Source organism: Balaenoptera acutorostrata, chromosome 14 (assembly GCF_949987535.1).
Source record: "Balaenoptera acutorostrata chromosome 14, mBalAcu1.1, whole genome shotgun sequence".
Lineage (NCBI taxonomy): Eukaryota > Metazoa > Chordata > Mammalia > Artiodactyla > Balaenopteridae > Balaenoptera > Balaenoptera acutorostrata.
The window spans coordinates 33,296,098-33,315,606 of NC_080077.1; the positions used below are offsets into that span (position 1 = coordinate 33,296,098).

Consider the following 19,509-nt stretch of genomic DNA (forward strand, 5'->3'; position numbering starts at 1 on the left):
GCACACTGCAACTAACCTTTAAGAAACTACCACATATCAAGTTTTGGTGTAATATTAAAGAAGAGTGTCCATCATTAAATGAAAAACTTAAAATAATCCTCCCTTTTCCAACCCCATACCAGTGTGAAGCAGATTTTCTTCATATGTGTCAACCAAAACAAAATATTGCAACAGACTGAATGAGAAGCTGGTATGAGAATCCAGCTATCTTCTTCTATTAAGCAGACATAAAAGAGATTTGCAAAAATGTAAAACAGTGTTACTTCTCTCACCTTTTCTTTTAAATTTTGGAAACTGTGATTATAGTTCACAAAAATTGTGCTTATACATACTAAGGTAATCAGTTTACTATGTTAAAAGTAATAAATAAATAACCAATATACTTTAATTTCTAATGCAGTAAATATTGATACATATAACACAAACAATAGCTCTTTGGGTTTTTCATTTTTTAGAGCATAAAAGAGACTTGAGACCAAAAAGTCTGAAAGCCACTGCTATACAGGATTAAAAACTTGTTTTCTGCACACACAAAAAATTGTAAGGAGTAACTAATAAACAAATGAAAGAGGAAATTTGAAATTTAGATTAAGAGACATATTAACCAATCGCAATACTGCATTTCATAGATCTTGTTTTGACCCTGATTTAAATTATTAAAAAAAAAAAAAAGATTATTAGGGACTTCCCTGGCAGTCCAGTGGTTAAGACTTCGCCTTCCAATGCAGGGTGTGTGGGTTTGATCCCTACTTGGGGAGCTAAGATCCCACATGCCTCGGGGCCAAAAAACCAAAACATAAAACAGAAGCAATACTGTAACATATTCAATAAAGACTTTAAAAAATGGTCCACATCGGGCTTCCCTGGTGGCGCAATGGTTAAGAATCCGCCTGCCAATGCAGGGGACACGAGTTCGAGCCCTGGTCCAGGAAGATCCCACATGCTGCAGAGCAACTAAGCCCGTGTGCCACAACTACTGAGCCTGCGCTCTAGAGCCCGCGAGCCACAACTACTGAGCCTGCGTGCCACAACTACTGAAGCCCGCACGTCTAGAGCCCGTACTCTGCAACAAGAGAAGACACCGCAATGAGAAGCCCACGCACTGCAACAAAGAGCAGCCCCCGCTCACCACAACTAAAGAAAGCCCGTGCACAGCAACGAAGACCCAACGCAGCCAAAAATAAAAATAAAAATAAAGAAAATTTTAAAAAAAATGGTCCACATCAAAAAATCTTAAAAAAAAAAAAAAGATGATTAGACAGGAGGAGAAATATGAATACCAACTGACTATTTGATATTAGAGAAATACCATTGCTTTTTTTTGAGGGATGATGATGATACATACTTTAAAGAGGGGAGGTCTTCCTTGTATTTTAGAGACACAAGCTGAAATTGTGAAATGAAGGGATATAAGGTGAGGAAATTGCTACAAATTAATTAAGGGGTAAAGTGGTGAAATAAGACCGGCAACATGTTGGAACTGTGAAGATAAAGACGAGTGAAGGGTCCAGGGTGGTTATTACACTACATTCCACATTTTAAATAGTCAATAGGAAAAAAAAAACAAAGCCCTGTGTTTCTTTGAATTACAGCTATCTTCTGTTGGAGTTTACTAGATGCTTCAATATTCTTTCTTCCTTTATCATTAAGACTTAATCCTCAAAACAGGAAATAGGTTGTAAAGGCCTGAGGAAGAATTAATCTAAGAAACAGTAAAAATATGAAATAAATTAAGACTCATACTGAAGTTCTCTATGACTCCTACCTCACTAATACACAAAGATCAGCAACAAACCTGACTTTCTAAGGTAGGAGTGGCGACTTTTCCTGATAGATAGTAGAGTGATAGAATAATTTTCCCCCTGGTGGATAAACCAGGTAAAACCTGAGTGATCCTTTAATAAGAAAAATTTTCCATTTATTCATTCAATCGCATCTTCTTCCAGAAAAGGATTCAAAACATCAGACAACTTACACAAATTATTTCATTTATTTGTTTCTCACAGAAAGATGGGTTCTATCATCCCTCTAGTCGACACTGAAAAAAGTGCAGAGTTCAGTAACTCACCCAAAACCATACTTGGTGGCATACCCAGGATTTTAACCCAGGTCAGTCTGATTCCAACCCTGGGCTTTTTTCTCAACCACTGTCTTGTGCTGTCTCAAAGTCTTACCCCCTCTGAGAATCTGGCTAAGCCTACTTTTCCCCATTTTACTCCTTGGAACACAGCAAATCCAGGAACCAGTTTACTAGGTCCAAAGTTCTCGATTTATGCAGATCAGTACAACATGTATCCTTTTTAGTAAAGTGCCATCAAATATATGCTTATTAACAAAATGTCATTGAGACACATATGCAACACAAATAGATTTTTGGTCTTTTCCTACCTAAAAACCATAAATGTATGAAAGTTACAACAGCAAAAATGCTGTCTGTGACTAGGAGGAGGAATAGAAAATAGGAGTAATCTAAAAGCTATCACTGTACAAAAGCTGCAGTAAATGTTTATTACATATTTTAGGAAATAATTAGAATATGCTTTTGCTATACAAAACACTGGTAATGTTACATAGTATACTCTGCCTGCAAGCACATATCTAAAATTTATAAAAATTGTTTCCATCCGTTGTTTCATTCTAAGGCTTGTGGACATTATGTATAAAATATAGTAGCATAAAAATATTCACTACATTGTCCTTTCCTTTATCCAATTGTGAAGCCACTGGCTACTTTCACTATCACATGAAGTCTGAACAGCTACGATAGATTAGGCATTTTCCCACCATCTCCTAATCAGGTAGAACAACCAGCAACCAATATTATTTGAACAGAAGCTAGTTTTATGACACCCTAAATCGTCCTCCTTTTTCATCTTCTGTAAGTGTGTGCACTTGTATACAAACATACAAAGTCCTTTCACTTCAACAAATTGTGCTTCTAAGAGTTAAGCAATTTTTTTTTTTTTTAGTACTTAGAAATGCTATGCTTTATATTTTCTTTAATTTTCACCTGGCACTGGTCCATCATCCCATGTGTAACCTGTATTCCACGGGCCTAAAAACCAGGTAGATAATGGTCACTCACAGTACAAGTCACAAACAGTATTTCTCATTTGCAGAAAATCACACCCCAAATCTCTTGTTAATGCTGCTGAGACTTCCTAAGGAAGTATCTTAAATATGTACCATGATGGGTCCTCTGTGTTATTAGCCAAGATGTACCACTTTTCTCCTAACCTCTTCTAAATGCTAATGGTCTCCAGCCACTGCTGATGTCAAAAGGGACAGCTTTTGAGATCAGATATCCAACAAATGCATCCATGCAGCTTCTGATTCCCACTCACCTATGTTACGGCTGACAATGGCTAATATCAAGGGTACTGACACCCAATGTGCTCCCACCAATGCCCACTGTGGATGCCTCATCAAGGAGCTGAGAATTTTACTGAAGGTGAAGACCATTACTGTTGGCACCAATGCAAATGTATTATACTCCCAAAGTCCCTCTTTTGTGAAACAGTTCATTTCAGCTTTTACTCATTTTTATTACAACTTCCTTGCCCTAAGAATTCAGCAAAAGGGCTGGAGGACAGACTAAATGACATTTTAACACTGTCCTCAGAATTACCTCTTCTCTCTCTCCTGCACCACGCCTTGTCTCTAAACCAAAGCTGTGCAACTTGACTCTCCCTGGGAATCATGTATCGAATGGATGCACTTCCTCAATCTCTCATGCAAAGAAATCTCTGGAAGCCCTAGCCTACATGTACCACTAGTAATCTAGAAACATTAGGTGGTGATGAAATTAGTTAACACCTTACATTTAAAAATCCTATGTTATAAGAATATGGAGATGCAAGCCCTCTCATATACCGATGGTGGCACTATTGATTGAACCAACCTCCATGGAGATCAATTTTCAAGAACATATCCTCCAATTCAGCCCTTCTACCTCTAGAAATTTATCCTATAGATACTTACATGTATAAAAAAACGTAAAAGGTGATTCATGGACTATAGCACTGTTTGTAATGTTAGAAAACTGGAAACAACCTGACTGTCCATCAGTAAAGGACAACTGTGGTACAGCCATATACAATGGTTAAAAAACAATGAGGGGGACCTCCCTGGTGGCGCAGTGGTTAAGAATCTGCCTGCCAATGTAGGGGGCATGGGTTCGAGCCCTGGTTCGGGAAGATCCCACAGGCCACGGAGCAACTAAGCCCGTGCGCCACAACTACTGAGCCTGTGCTCTAGAGCCCGCGAGCCACAACTACTGAGCCTGCGCGCCACAACTACTGAAGCCCGTGCGCCTAGAGCCCGTGCTCCGCAACAAGAGAAGCCACCGCAATGAGAAGCCTGTGCACTACAACAAAGAGTAACCCCCGCTCGCCGCAATTAGAGAAAGCCCACGCGCAGCAACGAAGACCCAACACAGCCATAAATAAAAAAACAAACAAAAAACAAAAACAAAGAACAATGAGGAAACTCTTTACATTCTGATATAGATAGAGCTCCAAGATACTGTTAATACTACTAATTTTATGCAAGGTATAAAAACTGTGTGCTACCATTTGTGTAAAACAAATGGGGTATATATAAATACGTGTATTGCTTATATATGCATAGCCTATCTTTGTCAGGATTTGTCAGAAGCTGGTAACACTGGCTGCATCCAGGAAGGAGCAACGACTGACTGAAAGACAACCAAGGGAGGGAACCTTCTCTCTGTGTAGTGTACCCTTTAGTACCTGTTGAATGTTTAAACGTGTGGGGTTTTTCTAAGAATAAAAGTTACATTAAAAAAAAATGTTTTAAAATCCTGTTTCATATTTATTTAAAATACTCCATGTTTTGAAAGGCACGTCTTCTTACGAAAATACTTAGCTTGCTACTGATGCCAACAAATGAAGCTATAGACTAGAAGGTGCTAGGAAAATCAACTTCCCCAAAGCTCTTGGGTAATTTAACTCGTAGGTATTTAACTATATATGCAAATGTATCAGCTCCACAGATGGGTGAAAAGAGAAAGGGTAGGGTTCACTTCTCCACAACTGAAATATCAAAAACATACAGTAGAACCTTGGCACTCACAGACTACTTATGGTTTCTACCATTCCTGAGTGACAGCTGAAGTTCCCATGACATTTAGTAATTTGCCATTTTGCAGAGACACGATTCTGAATAACATTCCATAAACTGAGAGTCCCGGCCAAGGTCCAGGTGCGCTCTGAGTCACAGTGCTTTGTCTGAGTGCTATGACCACTGTAAATAAAGTGATAAAAACTTTGTTTCTTGTTAAGAAATGAAACAAAAGCAACTGCTAGTTGATTCTAGTGTTGATGACAGAACGAGGAGAATACGGAAATGTTTATGAAAGTGATAGGTCCCAGCCACAAAATAGAAGTTTCGGATAAATCAAAGGCTGAAATGTCAAATGCAATGATGACTCAGACACACTATGTGAACAAAACTACCAAATGCTCCAAAAGGAAATAAGTAGAAAAGATGTGTGAATTTGTTTCAATAAGTGCTCTCGACAGCACAAAAGTTGCTCAGCAAGCGAGGTAAGTATTTAAGGTCTAGAGAGATCATTTACATTTTTCAGTTATACTTTAGTAATCTGAAGGGAGGAATTACATGCTACAATGATTTTTTTCAGGTTGAGACTTGGCGATGGTCTTGGGCTGTATCCCTCACAAATGTCAAGAATCTACTGTATCTTATTTTGACTGGAGATAAACAGAGTCCTTCATAATCCTCCCTTTCATCGGATTCCTTCCCTCACATCTTCCAGGAGAGGATAAAATGGTGGCTTAGAGTGGGAGCAGAGACTCCCCCAGGGCTGCACTTCTACAGCAAGTTCAAGGTGAAGAGGCTGCCTGGGGCTGTGATGGAGAGAACAGTCCCCTGAAAGATAAGCAACCCAATCCAGTACGTTCCAACATAAAGTAAGAGAGTGGGCCTTGCCTATAAACCAAAAGTCTGGATCTGCAGATAAGGTGAGAATTAAAGATTACTAAAGAAAGTGTACTAACTGTAGCCTGGTCATTCCTGCTCAAAAACCATTGTTTTCAAAATATTACAGTATTTAAAAGAACGGCTCGTTACTGTTCACTAAGACCAGTTAAATGGTTTTAATAATTTTACATGAAGTTGCTTTTTTAGAATTCCATTTTATAGCTTTACAGTTAACAGGTGCATTTTTCAAAAATAAGTTACAGAGATGACAAGGCCAAGAGCTGGCAGTAGTTGTAAAATGGGGGTAGACATGACCTCAGAAGCAGCAACTGAGAATCAGATTTAAATTCTCTCATTCAGAGAGATGCCGGGGCTGAGATCTCACTGCCTGGTGTCAACGGACTAAACTCATCAGTTTTGGGTTCAAGAGGGCAATGTTATCTTTTGTGAAGAGTAAGTCAGGAATGTTAACCCTAAAATCATGACCACGAAAGAAACAAAAATGATCGCTATGCAGAAGAGTAAGACGGCAATAAGGAAAGTCAGCCTCCACTGTGGGGATCCAATGCCTTGTTGCTAGGATGCCCACATTAATACCATCAACTGAAGTTGGCTTTTGGTGTACTTTGTAGAAATCATCAATCACTAACCAAATGCTGTCTCTGGCACATTGTGACATTCTCAAAAAAGTCCTAAGCGTCATCTTCGGTAATATCATCAAAACGGCCTCTGCCCACTGCTAAACACGTTATTAAAGTGGCGTATAAAACTGTTTTGGGCCTCCCCATCCCCACTCACCCTGCCCCTTGTCATCCTTTCATAGACAGACGCAAATCAAACACGTCATGCATCATCCTCAAAACCTGCCACTCTCTCTCAAGTTCCTCTTTCCATCCCTCTCCCTTTCCTAAACAAACCACAGCCTTCCTTTCCTCCCTTCAATTCACTTTCCAGAGATTAACGATTACCTATTCTGTGACATAAGACCAACTAATCCCTTGAAGCCTCAATTTCCCCACCTGTAAAATGTGGCAAATAACAGAACTTTTCTTCAGTGGGCAATGCTGAGGATTACATGAGATAAGCCAGGTAATACCTCAGCACAGTGCCTATCCCATAGTAAGCAGTCAATAAAATCTTAACTTTCTACTCTAATTATCTGGTTTAACAATTATTTGCACTCATGAGAGTCGCTCTGTGACCTCAGAAAATTAGTCAGTGGCTTTTTTTTGCCCTTTCCCTTCATTTTATTTCAATGGCATCTCTTATAGTAAGCCACCTGTGTTCAGAGCTCCATCAGAAGATGTCAAGATCACTACATAAAAGTAGATGTTGCATTGTTAATAATAATAATACCTATATTTACATGGCTCCAGAAATGACTAGCTTTCTTCATAGAACAATACCTCTGAAGTAATGGAGAAGGATGTGCTGTGTGGGGAGGGAGCTGGACCCAAAAGCCAGGCTCTCTCGGCCACCATGCTGGGCTGGCATCACACTGTGGACCAGGCTAAGGCATGTAAACAGGATGAGATGAAAAGCTAGGGCCACATTTCTCAACGTCTGCCCCTCAAAACTTTTAGACCATTTCTGCATGTCCCGTGATAAAAGTTTTGCGGTGAGGGAGATGCGTAACCCTCCGGGGTCTTAGGGAGGCGGATGGCGCGTGTCAGCAGCAGTGCAGCCATCTGTGAAGTGCTGTCTGAGCCCAAGTCTCCCACAGTCACTTAGCCTTGTGGCTCTGTTATCACAGTATAGCGAGGTCCATGGAATCCCCTTTTCGGAAAATGCTGAGTTATAGAAAATAAATTCAAGAAACAACATGAGAGCAGGTAGTATTTTACAGGGTAGAATGTATTCATCTTCAGGCTAGAGTCAACTACAGAGGTGCCACCTCCCGGCTGAGCTCCCCATCTGCATCCACGTGCTGAGATTTGTAGTGTCTAACACTGGGGAATGCCCTCAGGACCTAGAGTCCAGGCTGGAGAAAGTGATCCTGAGAAAGACAAAACCTCTGCCTCCTGAGGTCTATCTATGGTTTTCTGGTTTATTCTCTAATGGCCTCCTACGTACTTTCATGACACCAGAGAGGTGCACAGCCTGTAATGGGGGAGCTCACATACCCACAAACACACGGCCATGTTAGGGGTAGTCACACAAAGCCAACAAGCCTAACTCATTCCAGAGATACAAACATACTGGAGCTGGAGGGTTTCTTCTATGCTTTGCCATTTTAAAGTCTCTTACCGATACTAGACTAGTTGACCCTCACAGCTACCTTTTAAGATGGCCAAGAATTCTTAGCCTCATTTCACAGATAAGAAAAGATCACCCAACCAATAAACGGACTTTTACCTCCCAAGACAGTGCCCCTCAAACTATACCATAGTGCCCAACACATTGTATTTTAGTCAGTAAAGAAGCCAATCTAATGTAAAGGTGAAAAAGCACAGCAGCCAGAGTGCCTGGGTTGAATCCTGGCTTCACAGTTTACTAGCTGTATAATCTTGGGCAGGGTACCCAACCTCTCTTGAGCCTTAGCTCCTTCATCTAAAAAATGGAATAGGAATATCTACTTCATATGGATTAAAAATTTTTTTAATTATGCATGTTAAAGTGGTTTGTACTTTTTGGACACGCAGTCCACAACAGCTACAGTTACTTTGAAGAAAAGAAACAAGCTGCTCTCCAGTGTCCACATCCCCTCCAAACATGGGTTTACCAGATGTCTGAAGTATCCCAGGGCAGAGGAGTTGATAACTGTGCAAAAGCCAATACCTTTGCACCACAAAGTCCTATTTGATTTCTCAAGAGTCCAGGTGTGAAAGTGGAGAAAAGTGGAAGTTAAGAACTGTGGTAGGATTCTGGGATTTCATGGGCAAATAAAATTTCAAAATGAATTTGGGAAACTGATGAAAGGTCAATAAGTATTAGTTTTCCGAAGCTCTTATAAAGAACATTTTAACAAGGAGAAAAGTATGAAGGACATAATCTCTGAACGGCGACCCAAGACTAAGCCACTGGCAACCTTACTGTGACATTTTTGCTGAGGAGGCATAAAAGCTTCCTTGCATACCATCTGTGGTTCCAGGACCTGCTTTCAAGTAAGCTAGTACAGAGGCAAACAGAAAGCACCGTAAGAGATCGCAGCAAGAGGCCAGGAGGAAAAAGAGGGATGAAAGCTATGGATCCTCTCCAAAGGGGACTCAAATGACTACAGTGAGTCTTTCTCTGTACAAGTACTGGAATATGTGTACGTAAGATGCCAGGAGAAGAGGGGCTGGAAAGGCAGAATCTATACCCCAATTATAATACTTATTACATCATATCATGATCATTTACTTACAGGAGGTTTTGGAGGAAAGAAAACTGGATTTATTCATTTCGCTATCCCGTGTGATTATCCACAGTAGGAATCAATAAAAATTTATCAAATGAATGAATAAAATAGAAGGGGAAAATTTAACAGACTAGTTGTGGGCAGGGACTGGGGAGAGAGGAAATCATGAAAAGATCTTCATTTGTCCATCTATCTCTTATTCTCCAGTGAAAATTCTAACTAACAACGAGGCTGCTAAGTATTTATTTACCTCTTTGGCAGAAGGATAACATTCCTGCTCCAAGAAACCCTCCTTATTTAAGTGTCAGTGAAGAATACATCAAAAGAAGTTAAATTCAAACCTCTTAAACAGGCTTATTCAATAAGGATAAGAGAAAAATCTAAACTCACACCTGAAGCATCTCTCAACAAACACATTTTGCTACAAAGAAAAATTTTCCTTTCAAATCAAGCATGACAGATACCAGCTTTGATATTCTACTCACCCTGACTGGCAAGAACTCTGAATCGCACACATACTGGAACTGAGATCTGTTGTGGAGAGATGTGAAATTTTGCCCTGAGGGCCCAAGTTCATAGACTTTTAGGCAGGTAAAACTCTAGATCATTTCAATGTGAGAACTGAAATCTCAGTAGTATCAAGAACAAATCCTTGAGAATCTGGGTCTCCTGTCCATATATATGCTTATATAGTAGATGCCTTCCTTTAAATATGAAATCAGTTATTAGGACAGTTCCTTCTTATTGATACTTTTTCAGAAACACCCCACCACCACCAGTAGTTATCTACTGGTCATGTTTTAATGAAAACGACCCTAGTTATAACATATTGATGGTTTCTCTGATTTGCTACCTTTTCTGCCATGGAGATTACATGCAAAGGGGTAGTCACTGAAGGCAACCTTTACGAAATCTCAACTTCCTGCCCTTCCGTTTGTTACTGTAAGAAGGATGAATTATTTGAGATTCTGTGGCCTAACCTACTTACTTCCTCTGAAGGAGGAACAGAAAATGAAAAATGCCTTTCAAGAAAAAAAAATGTACATAGAAAATGAAATCACAAACTGACATTAACAGTCTTACAGTATATTTAATATACTCTCTTCAAATGCTTTTATTCCAAGTTCATTTTCAGTGTACAGACTGTATCTCAATTTGAGGCAAAAATATCCTGAAAAATGCTATCATGTCATCAACATATTACACTAGTAGTGTAATAATAGAAATTTTACACCCATTAGAGGGATTCAAGGGAATAAAAAGAGCAAGAACCTGTCTCACACAGATATTTCCACGCTTATGCAAAATATGCATGAACTTAAATTAAAAAAGAAAACTAAAAGTAGTATCTTGTTCTTTTTTCTTTTTTCACTTCGTAATTTTTAAAATGCTAAAAGCAGTATCTTTTTTCTTATTCTGCTTCATATTTTTATAGAACATAGAGCTAGAATTAAAAGATTTACACTTGATTTCTCTTTTGCATATAATAAATTAGATTTGACCAGATTTTACTTCTGTCACATAAGTCATGTCTACAGGGCTTATCCTGATAACCATTTGTAGCTAAACCCCTTATCAATAGATTGAACAGCTAGGCCTCCAATCTGCCAAATAAGACCACAAACCAATGGGGTGAAATTATCTAGACCATTTAACAACCAGACCAGGGATCTCAATTCACAGTTCAGGGTTCAATCAGTGTAACAGATGGGAGAAAAATAATCAACTGATTTTGGTGCCTGAACCATCCTACTGAAAGTGTTTTAGGAACTGAACTGGTTTAATTCTGTAACATTTCACATAACATAAAGCTATAGTCCAATCTTGAAAAGGCCTGGCACACAGCAGGTACTCAAAAAAATTTACTGGATGACAGTGTTTCAACAAAGGAGAAACAGGCTGTACACCTGAAACTAACACAGCATTGTAAACCAACTATACCCCAATAAAAATGTAAAAAACAAAACAAAAAAACAAACAAAAATAAAGGAGAAACAGTCCATCACCCTATAATCAATGCCTGCAGTAGCATCCTTCCAAGTCAGACAAAAGCTCTGCTTGATGGACCACGATTCAGATAATAGAAATATTATATGACTCCCACTGTAATCCAGAACCACCCAATGAATCAAAAACTCTTCACTTCATTTTGTAAATGGGCCTACTCTTCTAGTTAAAGAGTATAGTATCAGTAGTTATCGTATTTTGGTGAATATATTCTTAGTCATATTCCGTTATCTTTATTAAACTTTGATTCTAACACTACATTCCTCCCTACCCCCAGCTTCTCACCACCATTATCTCTATCCCTCATTTTAATTTTCTTCTTTTATAATCAGAATAAATTCCATCATGTTTTGAGCTCACAAAATGGTAAATTTAGGTCCCAATCTTTTGATTGATGATTGATTGATTTACACTTTTTGACAACACACCCTACTGCCTTATCAGGTCTCTTCCTATACAGAACAAGTGAAATCTTTTTATATATAAGCCCAGTAATTCCCAAAACTAATCTGAGTAATGTTTTATTAACAGTTAGTGATCACTTCAAGGCCATGAACTAGACCAAGGTGTTCTTTTCAGTATAACTCAGTCTTTCCCCAACTTTTAAAAAAAGGAACAAAAAAGAGGAAAGTGAAGAGACAGTGTTTTCTTCCCGTAATTTTTTCTTACACCTGTTCGCTATTGCTCATCTTAGCGAACCAACGTGTAAGAGCAAATACATTAATCTGGAAATGTGTTTTCTTAGAAATATTCTAAGAATTACTATTTGGAAAATTAGAAAGTTAAAGACATAACAAAACAAAAGCCAGTGTCATTTTCCCTGGTCCCACCCCTTTCAAAGTGCATGATATGAACTAAGACAAGTTACTAAGTATCTCTGAGCACCAGTTTGCTCTAAAAGAGAATTAATAATACCAAATGCTCAAGGTTAGTGAAAGTATTAGGGATAATATTCAGTGTCTAGAACAGTACCTGGGCATACAGAAGGCACTCGGTTAAGTTTTTGTTAGATGAATGAATGAGCGAATCAATGAATGAATATAAAATATCTAGCTTAATGCTTGACATTCAGAAGGCACTCAATACACAATTACATTGACTGTATCAACACTTCACAGTGTTTTGCAGAGGGCACCCTACCTTCCAGGTCCCTACCTTAGGAAACACATCCAGTAGTACCACCATAGTACTTAACTGTATTCACCTCTATCTACCTTTCACTAGCACTGAACCATGGCTTTGTTTTGGTAATTACCATTGTATGTGTATAGATTATCTCCTCAACTAGATTATGAACACACTGAGGCCAAAGACTGTTGCTTTCTCTGTAGCCTCAACAAATTCATTCATTTCACCCTATTCTAAGTATTGATTATGGGAAGCACTTCCCAACGGAGACATACACAAAATAGATACTCAATAAATATTTGTGGACTGACATAAAACACTGACTTACAGAAAGAATAGTAAATAATAATAAAAAGGTTTTACTATAATACATATGTAATTCTTCTAATCACTACCCAAGTCATTAACTATAAGTCCACTTCTGAGGAAGAAACTGGACCCACATCCAGGATCGCCCAACTTTATACAAGTTCCTCTCAAAAGTCCTTGTTCTTTCCTTCAAACCACCCTGTCTCCTACAAAAGGACTTCTTAAAGGCTTTATTCAATTCGACTTCATAAATCAAACTCCTGGGGTAAGCGTGTAGGGAACTCATCAAGGGCAAAGACCTAGTCTTTCAGTGTTCAGCACAGTAAGAGCTCAATAAAAATGAGTTAACTAGTAGAAACATCGCTAGAGAGATTACTCAGGTTACCCAACCTTGGGACCCCAAGGGTACCCTTGTCCACACCACATAAAGTAACTTCTTTTGTAAGTTTCCCATCCTATTATAAATAGCCTTTGTTGATATATGTATTTCTTAGAAATAAACTATCAAACAAAACAAACCAGTGGAATTTTTCAAGAACCAACCTTCGATTACTCAGGGACGAATTAAACAGGACATATATTTCTTCTTTCCTTCACTATGCGGTTTTTGGGTTCTTAGCATATTGATTGGATAATTTACAAGAGAAGTGAGATAAACTAAACTAAAACTTGTCAGAGTTTGTCAAGTTCAGTATCATCAAATGGAAAACAATGACAGATAGTACTTGTGGTTTTCTTTTTTCTATGTAGATAACAGTTGATTAGAATTAGAATAAAGCAGCAAAGAGGTCTAGAAAACATAGGGGGGAAAAAGCCCTACAGGTAGCTTCCCCTAAATCCACAGTCATTTGCAGGACCCATTTTCTGGCCCCGAGAGTTTAAATTCTTACTACTCCAGTTACCTATTTTCTCATCCTCATTTCCCAGCAGATTCACACAACTAAACTATTAATTACAGCACATGAATTCCCCTCACACCAACCCTTCTACTTTCATCACCCTACCATTTCCACAATTTGGAATCATTTTATATTTAAAAGTATTTATTTCATCTACTCCTACGTAGCAAATGACTAGTTTGGGATAAATAAATCTCAATTTGTATTCAACACCATGTTAAAAACATGGTCCCTTCTCTCAAGGAGCCAAAGCTGTAAAAAAGAAACTACCATTTTCCTAAAGAAAAGAAATATCCCCCAGAAGTATTGTGACAAGTTCATATAATATATACACCAAAAACTAATCTAATAATTTTAGCCAGGAATTAAATCACTCTGTTCAGCTCTTAAAAACCTACCTCCTGCCCTTTTCACAAAACCTGGCTAAGGTGAAACGGTAATATGACAACCATTTCAAACATTTGAATAGCTCTTCATAGTGCTCAAAACCTTATTTTATTTGATCCCTTCAACAAAGAAACCAAGGCAAGCATTGTTGCTCCACTTTTCCAGATGGGGAAATCTAGGCTGAAAGAGTTAAAGTGACTTACACAAAGTGGTACATTTAGTGGCTAAATTGTCTTCTGATTCCTATTCTAGTACTCTATCTACACTCACGATGATTCCCCAAATGAAGAAAAATAATCACTGTCTTCCACTCAGCACATCTAAACATGAAACTCACCATCCTAGGAAACACATTTCACCCTGCCTGAACTCAACTTCTGTCTGGGCGATCTTCTTGGAGCCATTCTTGCCCCCTTGTCTCTGCTGCATCACCTACGTGGACATCTATTTATTTTGCTAATTATACTACTCAAGATGATCCACAAGCAGAAAATGACAATAAATTCCCTTTTAACAATCATTTTTATATTGGTATTTATTCAGTAATGACATCGAGACCACATCTACCCTGGTTATAAGGTGGCTCAATAGGGATTATTAGTCCTGCTAATTTATTTTGTTTTCTTTTGTTTTTGCCAAACAAGAATTAGCAACTCCTTTAATACTCAAGACAGAGAAGGAAAATGAAAGGCAGAAAAAGAAAGGGAAAGATCAAAAGAAAAAAGGTATACATAGTAGAAAGCACTACAGTAGCACAAATGTACTTTGATGCTCTAGCCAGAGAGGGCCCCCCTTTGCCTGAGAATGACCTTTGTCCTGAAAGTAGGCCCTGGATTATTGGAGACAAACCAGCACCCTCCAAAATTACCAAAGGGATCTCTACTGGACAACAGCTGTATTCCCTGTGGTGATATGCTTAAAAGTTGACAAGTTTATGATAACACACTGGAAACTCACTATAACCTATGATTCAATATTTGGCACAAGTCAGCCCACCGTTGGACTTGAGTCACAGAATATAAGTTACTTAAATATCCCCAAAGATCTTGTTGTGAATTTCACCTACAAAATTTTACCAAGTTTCAGAACCTGCCATATCACTGTGTACTTATACAACAGTTATATTAATTCACAATTGCTTTGTTCTAGTTTTCCCACTTTCTCAATTCCAAAGAATAAAGTTATTTACTTTCAGTAGAAAACAGGTGCTATTGGAGTGTGAATTAAGAATCTAGCAAAAAGCCAGTCCAAAGGTTATCCAGAACAATCTCTTAACTTTTCCTGTTTTAATTGGAGCCTCAATCACACTCAGTGTCAAGCCTTTCACGCATTCAAAGCGGCCCTCACAAAATGATGTTTTTCTGCCAACCTTGTTCCACACTCTCCTCCCTCATCCCCAAATGCAGCTTTTAACAGTTGCAAGTATATCAAGGAATTTGTTTCAACATGCAACTCTTACCTAGTTGCAGTGAAGAAATAATTGTCTGATGGTCTTTAAGACTGTCGTCCACCCTCAAGACTTCTTCCGGAGGTCTAGCATTGATTTAAAGGGAGGACAAATAAAATCAAAATATTGTCATAAAAAAAAGAAACCTTCAAACCCGCAATTAATATGCATAAATTTTGAATTGCTGATTTATTGCATAATTTCGTACATTACCACTTGGTATGTTAAAAAAAAAAAACTATGTAAGCAAGTTTTGTCCATATATCAAATATTTAAGCGTTTAAATCACAAATTATACAAAGCATTCAGAAATAATGTCTTTTGCAGTGAAACAAAATTACACTCTTAGCACTAAAAGGGGCCATTTATTTTATGACTATATATAACTGTATGTTTAAGAAACTAAATACCAGCCTTAAATTATATTTATTAGAGAATAAAATGATCAGCTCACATAAAAGGCAAATTTCAACCAAAGGTCTTTCTCATTTTTTCGACGTTTTAAACACAAATTGCACTTTGCATTTTTATTAACGTTCAAATGAAATTACCGCTGTGACTCCTGATTAAAAGTTGATCAAATGTGTAGACAACGATAAATATAGAAAACAATTGCTTCTAATCCAGAGAGTGACCAATCTCAAACCCCAGAATAAAAGCGAAGTGTTTTTTCCCAGAGAAGTAATGAAGAGTGGAAGCTGTAGAGTCTGGGTCCTCAGATCTCATTTGCTCTCCAATGTACTAAACTTTCTATTTCTGCTCAGCATCCTCTCACACAACATCTGGCTGCTCGCTCGGGTCGTCTAATTACTTCCACGTCTGAACGGACTACGTAGCTAAAAGTAAAGGCCAAAGTTTGCTCTCGGCCTTCCGAACTTAAAGATGCGTTTAACCACTAGAGGTCTCCCCTTGGCCAGTTTTGTACGTTCGCTATTTTGCTGCACTTGAAACTTTCCGGAGAAATGCTCTACTCGAGTCAGTGTTTTTCTAAAAACTTGCGCAAAAATCCACGCGACCGAGCTAGCCAGTACAGAGACTCTCGGGCTCCCCAAACCAATAAAGCTATTACAAACAACCCTCTAGGAAAATCAAAATTAATATTCGACGCACTCGCTCCAGCCGCTCCCCCCCGCCCCATTCTTATTTCTCATCTCAGTTTCCCTGAACTTAAACTCAGAACAATCAAAAATCTATTTTTGTTTCGGTGCACTCTGAGGGATCTCTAACGCATTTTTCTGGCGGTAGACCCGAGGTGGTAGAGGAGCGGGCCGAGGGATGCAGGGAGGGGGAAGGGCCGTGCTCACAGCGCCCGAGGAAGTTGCATAAGGAAAGAGACTCCGTTTTTTGGGTCCCCTCAAAAAATCGGCAGGGAGGGGGAGGAAAAGGAAGCGGGGAGGGGGGAGGTAGGAGGGAAACCGAAGCGACGTTTACCTTCGTCTCCCCGTGGAAGGGTGGGGTAAGAGCCACGATCTTCGCGACCCGGGAGGGCGGCTCGTTACCCCCACCTCTCTCCGAGCGCAGACGGACAAACAGATACCCCCACCCCTCCGCGGGGAAGGCGGGGAGGAAAGTGCCCGCTTTTAAACTTTCTCTCACGGTCGCGCTTGGGCCGGGCTTTGACCAGAAAGGGTGAGGGAGACTGGAGGGCCTTTTTCTTTCAAGGTAATTAAAGTTTTACCACCAGCACAGAAGTTGCGCCCCCCTCCCCCGCTTCCAGGGCTCACAAGTTTTCCTCCCGCTCCTCCCCACCCCCCGCCCCACCAGCTCGCGGGGCGCGCGGCGGATGCCTCGGCTCCTGCGCTTCCCGATCCCCACCCCCGCCGGCCTCTACTTCCCCCCGCCGGGCCGCCGCGGCGCGAGGACGGCCCGCCGGGCCCAGGACGCTAGTGTGCAAAACCCATTATCCCGGAACGGCACACGCACGCGGCGCGAGGCGGGCGGCGGCCCCGCCTCGGACCCCTCTTTGCCTCCCCAGTATAAGCACGGCGTAAACAAGTTGCAGGAAAAGCAGCCCCGCGCCTCCACCCCCCCAACCCCCGCCCGCCTCCCCGGCGCGGCGGCCGCCGCCGCCCGCCGCTACCGCCGCCGCGGCCGCCGCCTCCCGACACACGCCCGCGCCCGCACCCGGGCCGGCGCGGCACGGCGCGGGGCGAATGCAGCGACGGCGCGGGCTCCCGGCCCGGCCCGCGAGCCCGCGCCCTGCGCCCTCCCCCGCGCGGACGGCCGCCGCGGGCCCGCGCCGCCTCGCTTCCCGAAGCACTTTCCTGCCTCGGGCAGAAATAAACCGGAGGGTTTATTTTTGTGCAACTTTCCCAAAATGGCGGAAATTGGAGCTGATCTATATGAAATTCTCACACAGTCGGTCGGGAAGGGGGAGGCGGCGAGGAAGAAAACGCAAACTCTCGGCCGCCGAGCCCGCCGCGGGTCCGTGAGTGTGTGCGTGCGTGTGAGTGTGCGTGTGCGCGGTGGGAGTCGGGGAGGCCTTTCCGCCGCGCGCGCACACACACACACACACACACACACACACACAGCACACGCCGGGGAGACGCGCCTGCACATTCAACCAGTCCATTCTCCGCAGCCCGAGCGGGGAGAAAGTGGCCCGGCCTCTTTTCCCACTGCCTCGGTCTCCCGTACTTGTACTTCTCGCGCTCGCTCGCTCGCTCTCCGGTGCGCGCCCGGCACAAAGGCCACACGGGCGGAGGGGGCCGCAGGGGCGGCGCGCGGGGCTCGCGCCTCTCGCCGCACCGATCCGCGGCCCCGGCCGCCCCCGCCGGCGCCCCCAGCCTCGGCCGCCGCGCTCGCCGCCCGGGCTGCGGCTCCGCGGCGCCCACTCGGGCACGCACCCCGGCGGAGCCCGGCGCCGCCGCGCTCCCCACCCCGCGCCCGGTGTCATGAAAGCGACCAAAGTGACAAGCTCGGGGGGCGCGGGGGAGGGGGCACACACGCATCTGGCCGCCTGCGCGCGGGCGAGAGCCCGACGCGGCCGCCTCGCCCCGGCTCCTTTCCGCACGGCCCCCCACACCCTTCCCCGTGTGCGCGCAAAGAAAAAAATGCAAGTCTCTCCTCCCCCCATTTTTTCCTTTCTCTTTTCTCTCTCTTTTGTTCCTCTTTCACACTCGCACTCACTACTTCAGAGTGAGATGCCCAGAGACTCCCCCTCCAGCCGTTTCTGAGTCACTTGCCCACTTTTTTCCCCAGGATTAAGTTTTCTTCTCTTTCCCAGAGGCGCAGAGAAGTGGGGGAGAAACCCCTTCTGTCCTTTCCCCTCCCCTGATCTGTTTCACAAGACGAGGGTGCGCTTCCTTCTCTCTATAGGTCTCTTAACTTTCATCCTCACCCAGAAAAATAAATGAATGGCTTTTGCACGGACAAATCTTCAGATTAATAAGAGATTAGATCCGATCAACCGCTTCTTACCCCCAAATTTTCTTTTTTTTTTCTCCGTCTCACGAGTAGTCCTGACAAATGGTCCAGGGCTGCGGGCGCACTGCGCATGTGCGCGTAGTCAGGGCTGGGGAGAGGGGAAACTGCGCTGGTGCCGGTGCCGCCGCCGCCGCCGCCGCCACCGCCACCGCCGCCGCCGCCGCCGCCGCCGGGGAAGCTCGCTCTGGCTTCCCTGTTAATGCTGCTGCGCCTTCGCCGCTGGAAAGCAGCATTAAAGCGGGTTGGCAAATGCAGCAGCCCGCAGACACTGTTTCAGGTGCATCTTTTCAATACCCTTGTCACCGGCTCAGGGCTGGTTCAAGAACAATCAAAACAAATATGAAAGACTGCTAAGGTTATAAATTTCTTTGTCTATTTTTCACTTTACTTTTTTAAAAAGGCATTTCTCAGAGCAGCTAATCCACCATATACTGTTAAACGTATGCTTTCAGCCATTAAAGAGTGGGGCTTAGTCTTGTACGAACACAACCCAAAGGCTAAATGCATGCTACAGGTCAGGAAAAATAAGAAATAAAGTTTTAAGTTTTTACGCCCTAGAACCTCCCCCGCTTTTAGGACTGGAAGAATACATTATAAAGTGTGCA

The 19,509-nt window shown here is 41.9% G+C and overlaps 1 protein-coding gene across 8 annotated transcripts in view; it reads right to left on the minus strand.

Annotated features, from left to right (window-relative positions):
* L3MBTL3 (L3MBTL histone methyl-lysine binding protein 3) overlaps positions 1 to 18,975 on the minus strand; it is a 120,000-nt gene extending 101,025 nt beyond the window's left edge. For 2 of the 8 annotated variants that reach the window (XM_007190841.2, XM_007190839.2), the window contains exons 1-2: positions 16,910 to 17,198; positions 15,491 to 15,564 (exon numbers count right to left, since the gene is read on the minus strand). The gene's annotated coding sequence lies outside the window, so the exon portion shown is untranslated. Of the gene's footprint in view, positions 1 to 15,490; positions 15,565 to 16,029; positions 16,046 to 16,909; positions 17,199 to 17,833; positions 17,850 to 18,898 lie in introns of those variants that run through there. The other 6 variants (XM_057528267.1, XM_057528263.1, XM_057528264.1 and 3 more) reach the window with 5 other exon arrangements.
* Between the last annotated feature and the right edge of the window lie 534 nt (positions 18,976 to 19,509).